General features: G+C 48.1%; 1 protein-coding gene across 2 annotated transcripts in view; it reads right to left on the bottom strand.

Annotated features, from left to right (window-relative positions):
* DNHD1 (dynein heavy chain domain 1) overlaps positions 1–13,400 on the bottom strand; it is a 659,975-nt gene that overhangs the window by 294,923 nt on the left and 351,652 nt on the right. The window lies entirely within an intron of this gene.

Genomic DNA, 13,400 nt, shown 5'->3' with positions numbered 1-13,400 from the left:
TTATGCTAATGTTTGCTCACTTCAGAGCCAAAGTAATTCTAAAGTGTGTTGGTACAGTCATTCTAAATACATTAATTGATAGCTAAACAAACAAGTTACATACCTTCGGTAACGCTCTTTCAGGTAGATACTCTGTCTGACTGCAGAATCCTCATCTTGTGAATATTCCCCAGGTATCTGACTGGATCCGGAAAACTCTAAGGCAGTATTCCTGTGCCCTGGTAGGTGGTGTTATGTATCTCCATGCAGACGTCATTCTGCTTTGGAAGTGATGAGCAGAGCCGCCTGTAAGCACCACCCATGCAAGCTGCCGTCAGTTGCTTTCTAGGCTATTCCCGCACTGAGACAAAAGGGCCTACTGTCAGATTGGTAGGACTAGTGTGCAGATCTTTAGACTGAAACCTTTTTTAATGGGAAAAGAGTACAGTTCACAGAAGGGGGAGTTGGGGGGTCAGTAAGGAATCTGGTCTTGGATAGCCTATCCACTAAAAAGAGAGAGTAGCCCAAAGTGAGTAGCATATTCAAGAGGAAGGTCCAATGGAGTCACCTGTTGCCACTTAATCTCTAGGCATGGAGATGCTAACACAGCACCGAGACCGCCCTCATTGCAGCTACAGACGACATCCGAACACTACTAGACAACGGAGAAACAGCGGTCCTCATTCTACTCGACCTCTCCGCTGCCTTCGACACAGTCTGTCACAGCACCCTCCATACAACGCCTCAACAATATCGGAATTCAAGGAAAAGCGCTGGACTGGATCGTCTCCTTCCTCGCCGGAAGAACCCAGAAAGTACGACTTCCCCCATTCAAATCAGAGGCTACCGAAGTCATTTGCGGTGTACTACAAGGATCATCACTCAGTCCCACCCTCTTCAACGTCTACATGAGCCCACTCGCTTCCATCGCGCGTCAACACAACCTTAACATCATCTCCTACGCTGACGACACCCAGCTGATCCTTTCCCTTACCAAAGACCCTAACTCCGCCAAAACCAATCTTCACGAAGGTATGAAAGAAGTTGCCGAATGGATGAAAACCAGCTGCCTAAAACTTAACTCAGACAAAACGGAGGTGCTCATCCTAGGATCATCCCCCTCTGCCTGGGACGACTCATGGTATGACATTTACATTTATGGTGGCCTTCAGCTCTGGGCACAGCACCCACACCCACGGATCACGCACGCAACCTGGGCTTCATCCTAGATTCCACACTCTCGATGACCAGACAAGTCAACGCCGTCTCGTCCTCCTGCTTCAACATCGTATGCTCAAAAAAATCTTCCGTTGGATCCCCTCCGAGACAAGAAAAACTGTCACCCACGCACTAGTCACGAGTCGACTGGACTACGGAAACACCCTCTACGCCGGAATTACAGACAAATTACTGAAAAAACTCCAACGCATCCAAAACGCATCAGCGAGACTCATCTTGGACATCCCTCGCCAAAATCACATTACCGGCCACCTGAAAGACCTCCACTGGCTCCCCGTCAACAAGAGAATAACATTCCGTCTCCTTACCCACGCACACAAGGCCCTCTACAAGCTAGGGCCCGAATGCCTCAACACTCGACTATCCTTCTACACACCCACCCGCCAATTAAGATCTTCCGATCAAGGCCTCGCCGCAATTCCGCGCATCCAAAGATCCACCATGGGAGGTAGCTCCTTCTCCTACTTGGCGGCCAAGACCTGGAACTCACTCCCCACCCACCTCCGCCTTACACAGAACCACATCTCCTTCAGAAAAGAACTTAAATTCTGGCTATTCGATAAATAATGAACCCCATCCCCAAGCGCCTTGAGACCCTCTGGGTGAGTAGTGCGCTATATAAATTCTTGAACTTGAACTTGAACTTAATTGTGTGGGCCGGGGTGCTAGATCCTGCCATGCTGCTGCAACAGAAGATCTCCCGAACTGAGAAGCAAGGTCACATTCCTCACAGAAACTCTCACACCAACTGGATAACAGGCTGGAAGATGCAGAGCAAAGATCCAGAAGAAATAATGTACGGTTCATTGGAATACCTGAGCGAGTGGAGTGGACCACGCCAGAGTGCTATATAGAGCGATGGATAATGCAAACGCTGAGCCCACCGGCACTGTCCAAAATGTTTGCAGTGGAATGTCCTCATTGGGCATTGGTGCAGGTGCCCCCTCTTGGAGCCCCACCTAGGGCCATCATTTCTTCTAGTTTTAATCGTAAAGATAGGGATACTATACTGCAATATTCATGAAAAAATGAAGAAAAAAATGTGAGGGCCATCTGATCCACATTTTTCCCAAGTGCACCCACATAGTAAAAAACAGCACAAATCCTCTGACATTATTAAGGAAAAATTAAGAGCAATGGGGGTATGGTACATGTTGTGGTTTTCAGCGAAGCTGAAAGCCATCCACAATGGACACTCATTTTTTCACATGACAGGAGAAAGCATGGGAGTGGCTGGAGATGGGAGACAGAACCAGGCACGGAATGGGTACTCATCTGCGGTAGGAAGGAGGCAGCGGGCGGGGATGGACAGGCAGAACTCATAATGCGACACTGATGTAGATGACTGCACCCACTCTGAGGGTGCGAATCTTGGGAGGATGGCACCTTAGTGACAGACTCCTAGTGCTGCAGATCTATTGTTGACCACTTTTGAGGGGGAAGGGGGAGGGTGCCAAGTAGCAGATGCAATAATTCCAGGGACACCTATGTCAAAGGGATAATTCCCACATACGGAGACTCCTGACTCCTGGGTGCAGGGGGAGAATGCAATTACTGTAATGCTCCAAATACTACTGTGGTGTATGTGATTCTGCAGTTGCCAATGAACAAAGCTTTCCATTTGTGATTGATTGTGCAGTTGCCTGTGGACCTGTGGCGGAACACTGCACTACCATTCTCTAGATAGATTAGGGGCCCTAGGGGGGTCTGGTCCTGGGCGAGAGCGCATCTCCTCTTGCGAGGTGGGTCCCTGGCCTGCAGGGGATTGGAGCCCTTCAGACATGTACATATAGTAGGAGATTTTGTATAAAAGATGGGGTGGGGGATTTGTTTACATTTTGTTATTGCGTATTACATATGTGAAGTAACGATGTTCAGGGTTGGGCAAAGTGGGTAGATGCTCTTACAGGTTTACAGGTGCTCACTCTGGGGCAGGGTTGGGAATGGTTTATGCCAAACATGACTATTGTAACTATCTGTGAGCATAGCACACAAACACTGCACGGGGTGATGATCATGACTATATCATTGAGCAGGCCTCTGACAAAGTCAGAGGCCTGACACCCCATAGTATTAATGGTTGAATGGCACACACTAGTAGAAGCACTTTTGAATGGCAACTTGGAATTTGTGGGGCCTAAATGAGCATGTGTAGTGATACAATATGCTCACATACCTTAAAAGTGCAGGCAATACGATTTTAACAGATTTGAGAAGCCATTTAACAAACACGGATGCTGACAAGCTGTGCCGGAAATGGGAGGCCAGAAGCGGTCTGACACAAATTCATCCTATGCACAGGAACATAAGGCATTTAGTAGTCTTAATTTAGGATTTTGTCTTAAATTACGATTTTGTCTTAAATTAAACTTAAGTTTAACTTAAGTTTGTCTTAAGACAAAATCCTAATTTAAGACAAAATCCTAATTTAAGACAAAATCCTAATTTAAGACAAAATCTAAACTTAAAACAAAATCCTAATTTAAGACTACTAAATGCCTTATGTGAATACCAAAAGTAGTAAGTTTATGTTTTTGTCTTAAGTTAGTTCTGTGAATTGGCCCCGGAGTGTCTCTGTGGATAGGTCTTGGAGTCCCCTTTCAACACCAAGGTTCAGAGGCAGATACAATGGGGAGGTAGATAATGGTGTATGGACTGTTGGATAGGAAGGAGATCTGTTTTGTTAATGTTTACGCAGCAAATCTATATGATGGTCAGTTTCTCTGGGGACTACTGGAGCTGTTTGCTCATTATGTAACTATACTAACAAGATGGGCTGCGTATTTTATTTGCGTGCTGGATGATGAGCAGGTCCGGCACCCTCCCCGCCTTCACGCAAAACCCAGCACGAAAGGTAACATTAGAAAGGTGATGGACAGCATGGCCTGTGTTGATATCTGGAGGGTGCTACATCCTGATGAGAGGGAGTACTAGTGCCACTCAACAACTCACAACACAGACAGAAGACTGGAGTGCATATTGATCACAGATAGTGTGGGACACAGAGTAGAGAAGGGGCGGTACCACTACAAACATCTGTCTAATCATTCAGCACTGATAATTGACTACACAGAAACGAGGAGTAGGTCCTTTGAGCCCACAGGGAGGTTGAGGCTGGAGATACTACAGAATGCTGAGTTTTGAGCAGAAATTTAGGAGGCTCTGACAGTATATTTTGAGCACAACTGGGGCAAGACAGACTCTAGTGCTGTGGAGAGGGAAACATTTCAGTGTGTGGTCAGGGGGGAGTACATGGAAAAAATAGTGGGAATTCAGTGGGAGCTGCAAAAAGACCTACTGCGACACGAGGAAACAGTGATGGCTCTGCAAAGAGGGGAACCACTGGCCCCCAAAGATAGCCTAGACTTGCTCGCAGCATGCATGGCACTCCATGTCACATGGGAGGAATTGGACAGATTTACTCTGCAAGAGTATAGGCAATGGATGCACAAAGAGGGGGATAAATCTGGTAGACTACTTGTGTGGCTCCTGCGCCGTGAGATGCCACACTCACAGATCCTCTCCCCCACGAATCCGGAAGGTATGGTGGTTAACACACAGGCGGACATTAAGGAAACATTGATTCACAATCTTGCCAATACATATAAGAGCCCAAGGGGCTGGACAAGTAGCATAGAGGAATACCTGCATGGATGCCCACTAACTCGGATCTCTGAGGAGCAACGAGTATGATCCTGCGGAGAGCTTACACATGAAGAGCTGGCACCAGCACTCAAGGAGATACCGCACAACAAGACGCAGGGCTTGATGGCCTCCCACCGAAATTTTATAAAAGCTTTGCGCCCCCGGTCACTGATAAACTACAGGCAGTGTATTGCAAGGGTGACACTGCATTTTAACTCCCACCTTCGATAAGGGAGGCAGTGATGGTCCCTAAACCTGAGAAGAAGCCAACACAAATGGGATTCTATAGACCCCTCTCCATGATAAACGCAGATGCTAAAATATTGGCCAAGATTTTAACCAACAGGCTATGACCAATGGTTAATACATTGGTGCATGAGGATCAGTGCGGTTTCATCCCAAGAGGAGCACCACATTTTTTAAAACATATTTTTATTGGCATTTAGTTATTGTATTGCAATCACACATGAAAGAGCAAAACCTTCCGCATAAAATACATAAGGGCATATGTAGGTAAATTGAGAATACCGAATCCTTAATACCGAATTTTACCGAATTGGTATTAAGGAATCGGTAAATGTGATGTACATAAAAATTCTTTAAAGTTTACCGATTCGTTAAAATTCGGTATTAAATACCGAATCTGAACGAATCGGTAAAAAAAAAAAAATAAAGGCAAATATCGGTGTTACAGAATCCATTACCGAATCGGTAAATACCGAATCGGTAATTCAAAAATTCGTAATTTGTTGAATCAGCCAATCCTGATTCACCCAATTACCTCCCAAACAGGAAGTAGCCACACCCAGCCAGGTGCACAGGACCTGGAGCTCACTGTGAGGCAGGCAGGCAGGCAGGTGAGCTGAGGAGCCAGCAGCAACACAGCCACACAGCCACAAGCAAGACTGAAAAACCATAACAAGCATTGAAATGGCAAGCCAGGACAGGGAGAAGGAGGGAGGCGACAGAAAAAGAAAACTGAAGTTCAGTGACAAGGAGCTGGAGGTCCTGATCCAGGATGTCAGCCAAGAGCACCACAAGCTATTTGGAGCCCAGTCCCAACAAGTGCCAGAGTCACAGAAGAGGCAAATCTGGAGTGGCATTCGGGACAAAATCAATGCCATAGGTGTGACCAAGCGCACCATAGAGGACATCAGGAAGAGGTGGTACGACCTCAGGAAGACTGCAAAACTGAGAATGGCAAAGAGACAGAGGCAGGCTGGCAAAACTGGTGGAGGGAAAAACCGAGCCCCAGCACCAACACCACTGGAACTGATGGTGGAGTCCACCATCCAGCCGGAGAGTGTGAGTGGCGTGGGAGACGCAGACAGCTCCGCCAGAGCAGCAAGAAAACAAGGTAAGAAGCATGCCCAGCATGCTGTGCTACCCCCTACCCAACCCCAATCCCCATAGTTGCAAAGGGGCTCCCACTCCACCCCATGTCTTACTGGTTACCTGCAATGCATTATGGGTGATGTAGTCAGAGGGAACTCATGAGTAGGACAGTCAGGCTAGCAAACACAATAGCACGGTAAAGTGATTGGCAACGTCAGGACAACCACTGTGCTCTGTAGGCATGTTGTTTAATGTAATTCCATTGCAGACAGAGCATTGAGTATATCTACATTTGTGTCATTACAGGCGAGTCATCTCGCAGTGCAGCAGAGTGCAGCCGAGCTAAGTCAGCCAGGCCAGAGGGGAAGCAAAATGAAGATGTCAGCATGCCTGCAGGGACCACAAGCTCTGCGACATCACAACCATCTATTCCTCCACCACAGCCATCACCACAGCGCCATGGAAGTCCGCAATACCCTCTCACACAGTCCCCACTGCAAAGATCACCAACACCCCCACCACCACAGTCAGGCAGGAGGCATGCCGTGGCCACGCACCAGCAGATGGAGGAGTCGGAGGAGGAGGGCAGAGGGGGCGAACAAAGTCCCATAGGAGATAGATTCAACAGGGAGAGGGCTGGTTCTGCATCCGAGGGCGCCCGCATCTCATCAAGACGCCGCAGGGCAAGGCCGGACAGTCCTGAAGCAGCCGAGCAGGGTGACAGTGTGTTTGCTGGACTGGAAGGCAACATGCTGAAGGTCCAGCGCCTGCAATGGAGAGAGATGAAGTCAATGCACAGGGAGGTGGCACACATAAACAAGCACATGCACAGGATGGAGAAGGGCATCAGTGCTATGGGGGAGAACTTGTGTGCAGGAATGGAGAGAGTAGCTACCTCGGTGGACAACCTCTGCAGCCAGCTTAAGCAGGACCGTCTTGGCAGGCGCAGGGAGAGACAGAGGCTCTAGGCCTATACCAAGTCGGTGAACCGGCTGGCCACTGCAACATCACTGATGTGTCGCAGGTCCATCGCCATGCAGGAGGAGATGGCGCATTGCAGCAGGGATGTGGCCAGGGGGATGGTGTCCATGACCTCAGTGCTAGAGCTCATGCAGAATGCTAAGGCGGCCACAATGGAAGGGGGGGGCAGTGAGGAGGCCACCAGCCATGGTAGCATTACGCCCTCACCCACCGAGTGCAGAAGGCGTAGTGAACGCAACGTGCCTGCACAGGAACAGTCCAACACACCAGACAGTGTCGATAGGGAACGTGCACGTGCAGCACGTGGACGCAGGAAGTAAAGACCTATGGCTGTTTCCATGCATGAGTTGGGTGATGTAACCCATGTCCAATTGGACATTGCTCACAATACTGGAGGTGTGCCTAATAAACACCTTAACATGTAACTGTAACTGGCTCTGTGCCGTTACTCACTCAGAAATAGTTTGACGTAATCTCTGACCGTCTCTGTCTCCCATCATGTTCAATAGCAACACCTGCTGCGCAGGGCTCTGGCTGAGGGTTGTCCTCGTCCTCTGAGTCAGTTAGTTCCACTGCAGTTCCTTTTTTTGTGGCCAGATTGTGTAGCATTGCACATGTAGCAATTATCTTGCAACATTTGATGGGGCTGTACAGACGTGCACCTCCAGTTTTGTGGAGGCAACGGAATCTGCTTTTGAGCAATCCAAATGTGCGCTCCACCACGTTGCGTGTGCTCCTATGTGCCACATTGTATCTCCTCTCCCTTGGGGTGGCTGGGTTGAGATATGGTGTGAGTAGATAAGGCCGGAGGGCATATGCGCTGTCACCTATGTACAGATGTAAGTGGCATTAATTTGTGTGACCAACAGCTTGAGCCAGGGTGTACATCAGGGTGTGTCACATTGACTTACCTAGTATGTATCTGTCTCCAAATTCACCAGCAAGCAGACGTGTATGGATGCCACTGTTCCGGAAGATGTACGCGTCGTGGCTACTCCCGGGGAATTTGGCCACGATGTCAGTTATAATGTACTTGGTATTACATATCACCTGTACATTGATGGAGTGGGTGGATTTGCGGTTTCTGTATATGTATTAACTTGCTGCAGGTGGGCAGATGGGTATATGGGTCCCATCGATGCAGCCAATTACGTGTGGGAACTGTGCAAGTTGGTAAAACTCCAGCTTGGTCCTCTGCAGCTCCGCCTGTGTACTGGGGAAGGAAATGTAATGTTCCATTCTGTCCATCATGGCATCTAGGAAGGTGTTGAAGAAACGGGATAGACAGCTCTGTGACACTCCACCCACTGCAGCTATCACACCCTGGAAACTTCCTGATGCAAGGAGGTGCAGGCAGCAGAGTACCTGGACATGGGTGGGGATAGCGTGGGCCCTTGGTGTCTGATGCTCCAGATAGGGTTTTAGGTCCCGTATTAGCTCCAGGATGGTATCTGGGTGCAGTCTGTATCTTTCATGGATTTCAGGTTCTGTCAATTGGAACAATGTGATGCGTAGTCGGTACACCCGCTCTTCACGTCTCCAGATCCTCACTCCTGCTGCTCTCAAGCGTAGCCTCCTTGCAATGAGGTACAGGGCCGCCATTGTGTTCACACAGTTGCATTTTGGGCCTGTTTTTATGCACTGCACCTGATTACCACATGCTCTTGAAACGTGGTAAATACCGAATCGTTATTACCGAATCTGGTCATATTCGGTATTAACGAGGTTTGCTACATCGCATTTTTGGGGATTTTACCGATTCGTTATTTCCGATTCGGTATTCTTTGTTTCGGTATTTTTGATTCGGTAAATAAGGAATCGGTAATTTTTTACCGATTCGTTATCGATTCAATTCGGTATTACGTACATCTCACATGGCTAAATACCGATCGGTAACGCCGAAAACGGGCCTTTTTCGGTGTTACCGACCGGTATTTGGCCACCTACATATGGCCCATAATGGTTCACATCCTAGTAGGTTCGCCTTTCAGCCCGAAACGTACTACTGGTACCCGACCAGGTAATCACCAATGGAAGCTTCTGAGAACTCCAGGATCATTATATATTAACAAGGAGCACTTATAATAGTTTCAGTTATGGTGAGCTTCAGATTACATGAGTTAATATACCCTGTAATTTTCAGTCGAGGATGGAACAAATATATACATCAGTATTCTGTAATGCTCCATGTAATCATTGATAACCGGGAGTCGTGATAGTAAGCACACACATGCCTTAGATAGCAATCATGTCATTTAAACATGCAAACTGATACAACAAAATGAAAATCAAACAGAAATCATAAGGTCTCCTGGGGGCCTAGTAGGTCTAGCTGTAGAGAAAGTTGTGTCACAAGGTCTAAAAATAAAAATGTACGTCTTGACATGCTGAGGTAGGGGCTTGGGAGAAGGCGCTACTACATCCTTTCACTCTAAATTAGCTGCCTTCTGTCCAACAGAGACTCCTCATCTAGGGGGTTCTACAGTACCCTCATCCAAGTGTGTGCCATGTATCATGCCTTCTGGTGCTGCATTGTGTCGATTGTCCCAGGCTCTAACCACCTCCGTCCAAAGCGCCGGCAATAGGCGGCGCCTAATTCCCTGGGCATCCTCCCTAAGTAAAGCCTGCTCCTCTGCTCTGGCCCATGTATCAACGTGGATTTCCCAGACCTCGACTGTGGGGCCCACCCCAGTCCTCCATTTCAGAGGGAGCTATGTGCTTTTTGCTAGAATCAATGCAAGATCCACAAATCTAGTGTCTACCTTACGGGCTTTGGTTCTGGGCAATAATCCCAGTAGACAAACTTCTGCCGTGCAAGGGAGCGAGAGTGTTGGTACACCTTTGAGCATGGCAATTACAGCCACCCAAAAATCCTGCAACCTCAGGCAGTCCCATGTTACATCTGCAAACCCAGGGTCCGGTTCCTCGCATCTGGGACCTGCCCGTGGTTCACCTCCATACATAACCTGCAATCTATGGGGGAGTTTGGTATGTGATATGTAAGTAGTTAAAGTGGACATATTTGAAGTTAGCGTTTCTAGAAATGTGTTTAGGGCTCTCCATAGTCTTATTCCATTCGACGTCTGTTAGGTCTCTGCCCAGTATCAGTTCCCACCTTTCCTGGACCCTGGTCAGTGGTTTTGTGATCATTTCAAGTTGTGCTCTTTAGAGCCACTTCACAAGATGCCGCGCAGAGCCCAGAGTTAACAGCGCCTGTAGGACATTATGGGTATCCGGTTTCCGTCTACTCCTAGGCCAGAGATCCTTATACTCCCTTACCATGGCATGATAATTTAGAAATTGGCCGGGGGCAGGCCCCATTGATCTATGTGATAGTTCAGTGGGAGAAGTTCCCCCAGTTTGAAGCAGTCACTCACCGTAAAGAGACCGGCCGTTGTCCAATCAATGAATTGTTGGCTCGTAAATGGAGAAGGAGGATCCCCATGCGGCAGTCCCACCAGTGGCAAGTCCGGAGCATAAAGAGTTGCTCTAAACATGCCCCATACACATCTCTTCCAGTATTGGTGTGAGACTTTCAGTAAAATCTCCGGGTTGGGCGTGACTATCTGGGAATTAAGGAGATTCTCAGTAGGAGTCCCTGGCTATTAGCCTGTCCAATAGGGCCCAACAGCTCAAGGTCTCTACCATCTAGCCAGTGGGACAACAGCTGAAGATGAGCGACCGAATAGTACAATTAAAAGTCCAGAGCGCCCAACCCACCTGCCCCCGGGGCTGACTGCAAGACCCACACGGAAACCCTGTTGCTCCCTCCATCCCATATTGATTCTCAAAGTAAGGAATCCAGGCCATTAAACCAAGAGCGTGTCAGCATTAGAGGGAGATTTACAAAGTGATATAAAAGTCTGGGAAGCATAATCATTTTGGATAAGGAATTACAGGTCATCACCAGTAGCTTCAAGGAGCACCACAATTGTGTGCAGGTCTTAAGTGATCCATCACCAGTCCCACGTACCATCTTTCAGATCATCCAAGGTATGGAACACCTGGATACCCAGGTAGCAAAAGGATCGAGGTGGCAATGCCAGTCCAAACGGCACATCGGGTGGTCCTGCCATGCCGGCCATCATGGGGAAAAAGAGGATCTTTGGCCTTTTAACCCGAAGGCCAGAGAACACTGAAAACTCATCCAGTAGCATAATAGCATTGGCAAGGCTCACGCTGCGGTTTCCCAGGTACAGCAGCAGGTCAGCTGCGTATAAAGATATAATATGTTCCCTGCCCTCTAAGACCACTCTATGATTCGCCCATTGTCGGAAGAGCACTGCCAAGGGCTCAATAGCCAGAGCAAATGGAATGGGAGATAATGGGTATCCTTGTCCGGTGCCTCGGCAGACAGTATATGAGGCCGAGACCACCCCACCCGTCTTAACCTTTGCCTTAGGGTTGGTGTATAATAAGTGCACCCAGAGAGCCCAGCCCTCACCCAGTCCCATCCACCTCATGGTGGCTACATGCAGGAAATCCCATCTCAGCAAAACGAAGGCCTTCTCCAAATCAACTGACATGATCAAGGCATCTGAGCAATGAGAGCTATCCAGATGATATAGGATATGATATAATCTGCAAAGATGCCTCGAGGTGGACCTGGCTGGAATGAATCCCTTCTGGTCTTTGTGTACAAGATCTATCATATGGGGAAGTAATATCATATTCTAGTATTTTACTAAGAATCTTAAAATCTACATTTAACATAGAAAGAGAGAGGCATCCTGACGGGTATGCAATAGATGATTTAGATCTAGGGAGGGGGACCACCAGTTCCTCTCTAGGTGACGCCGGTAACAATCCCAATCGCAACGATTCCACATTTATGGTTTCTAGTTTGGGGGAAAGGATGGATGCAAATGTAGAGTAGAACTCTCCCGGCAAGCCATCTGGGCCATCTCTTTGATGGCTAGGAGAATTTCTTGTACCGTCACGGGCCGTCCCAGGTCAAAAAGAGCACCACATATAATATTCGCAGACTTACACATGTACTTCACTTCACGGCAGGTATGGATATAAATGGGGCCCTGGTGGCCCTAGAAATAGAAAAAGCCTTTGACATGGTGAGATGGGGCTATATGATTGAAATGCTGCGGAGCAGCGGTCTTGGCACATGCTTTAGAAAGTGGTTGTAACTGTTACACAGACTGCCCCCAGCAAGGGTGCGGGAGGGGGGCAATGTGTCGGAGGCTTGGAAAGTGGAAAAGGGGACCTAGCAGTAACTGGCGAACCCTGGCATGGCAGGAATACCCAGCGTAGGACTACACTAGGAAAAGCAGCAATTAAGATACCTGAGTGTAATAGTGTTGCATCAGTGTGAGAAGGAATATGTGCTTAACATAGGTAGGACAGTCAAGGAACTATAAAAATCAGTAGCCTGGAATACCTTACCACTGTTGCTGATCGTATAAGAGGATATGGCAAAGAGGGTTTTGCTGCTGCTGTCCCTCTGCCATCTTCAGAAAACACTCTGTGAGATCCCTAGAACCACTTTCAGAGAACTGGACTATGTTGGTATTGGTCTGGTCCGGTAGACATAGTAGAGTAGCACCAAAGCACTTAAAAGCTGGACAGGGAGGAGGGGGGGCCTTGCCCTTCCTTAGTTAGAATGATATTACTATGCGGCACATCTACAGCATGCCTTTAGTTGGTGCACCCAGATAGCTGATTGGGAGAACGGCTATTTGATGTATGCTATGGCAACCATGCACTACAAGCTGTACTGATGATGAGGAAAGAAGCACCCCCAGAACTCCCAGAAGTGATACGGAATACAGTGAAGATATGGGAAGATGTTGAGGGCTCAGGGGGCAGGAGCTAAATTGGCTACAGCCCTCCCAGAAGAAAGCCAGGGATAAGACCATGGTACATTGGCATGCAGGGGGTGCACAACATTGGGGGACTTGTTTCCGGGAGAACAGCTTCTGACATTTGTAGAGTCGCAAGACCAGTTTAGGGTGGAAATGGGGCTATTCTTACAGTACGTAAGGCTAACCAAGGGGATGAGCGAGATCTGGCCGGGATTTCCTTCATCCTCCCAACTTCTGGGACCTTATCAATACTCCTGGAGTTGGGTATGGCCGTCCAGGCTGTGAATAGACCATACAGGTACTAAAGGCTGAGAGGCGGAAGCTGGAACTGCCAATCCACAAACATACTAACAGACAGAGAGCTAGGGGGGCTTGTGCGCTTGTCAAAACAATCTCTAGTAATGC

The sequence above is a fragment of the Lissotriton helveticus genome, chromosome 8 (genome assembly GCF_964261635.1).
Source record: "Lissotriton helveticus chromosome 8, aLisHel1.1, whole genome shotgun sequence".
Lineage (NCBI taxonomy): Eukaryota > Metazoa > Chordata > Amphibia > Caudata > Salamandridae > Lissotriton > Lissotriton helveticus.
The sequence above is the reverse complement of the archived record's forward strand: the minus strand, read 5'-3'. Positions and strand labels throughout refer to the sequence as shown.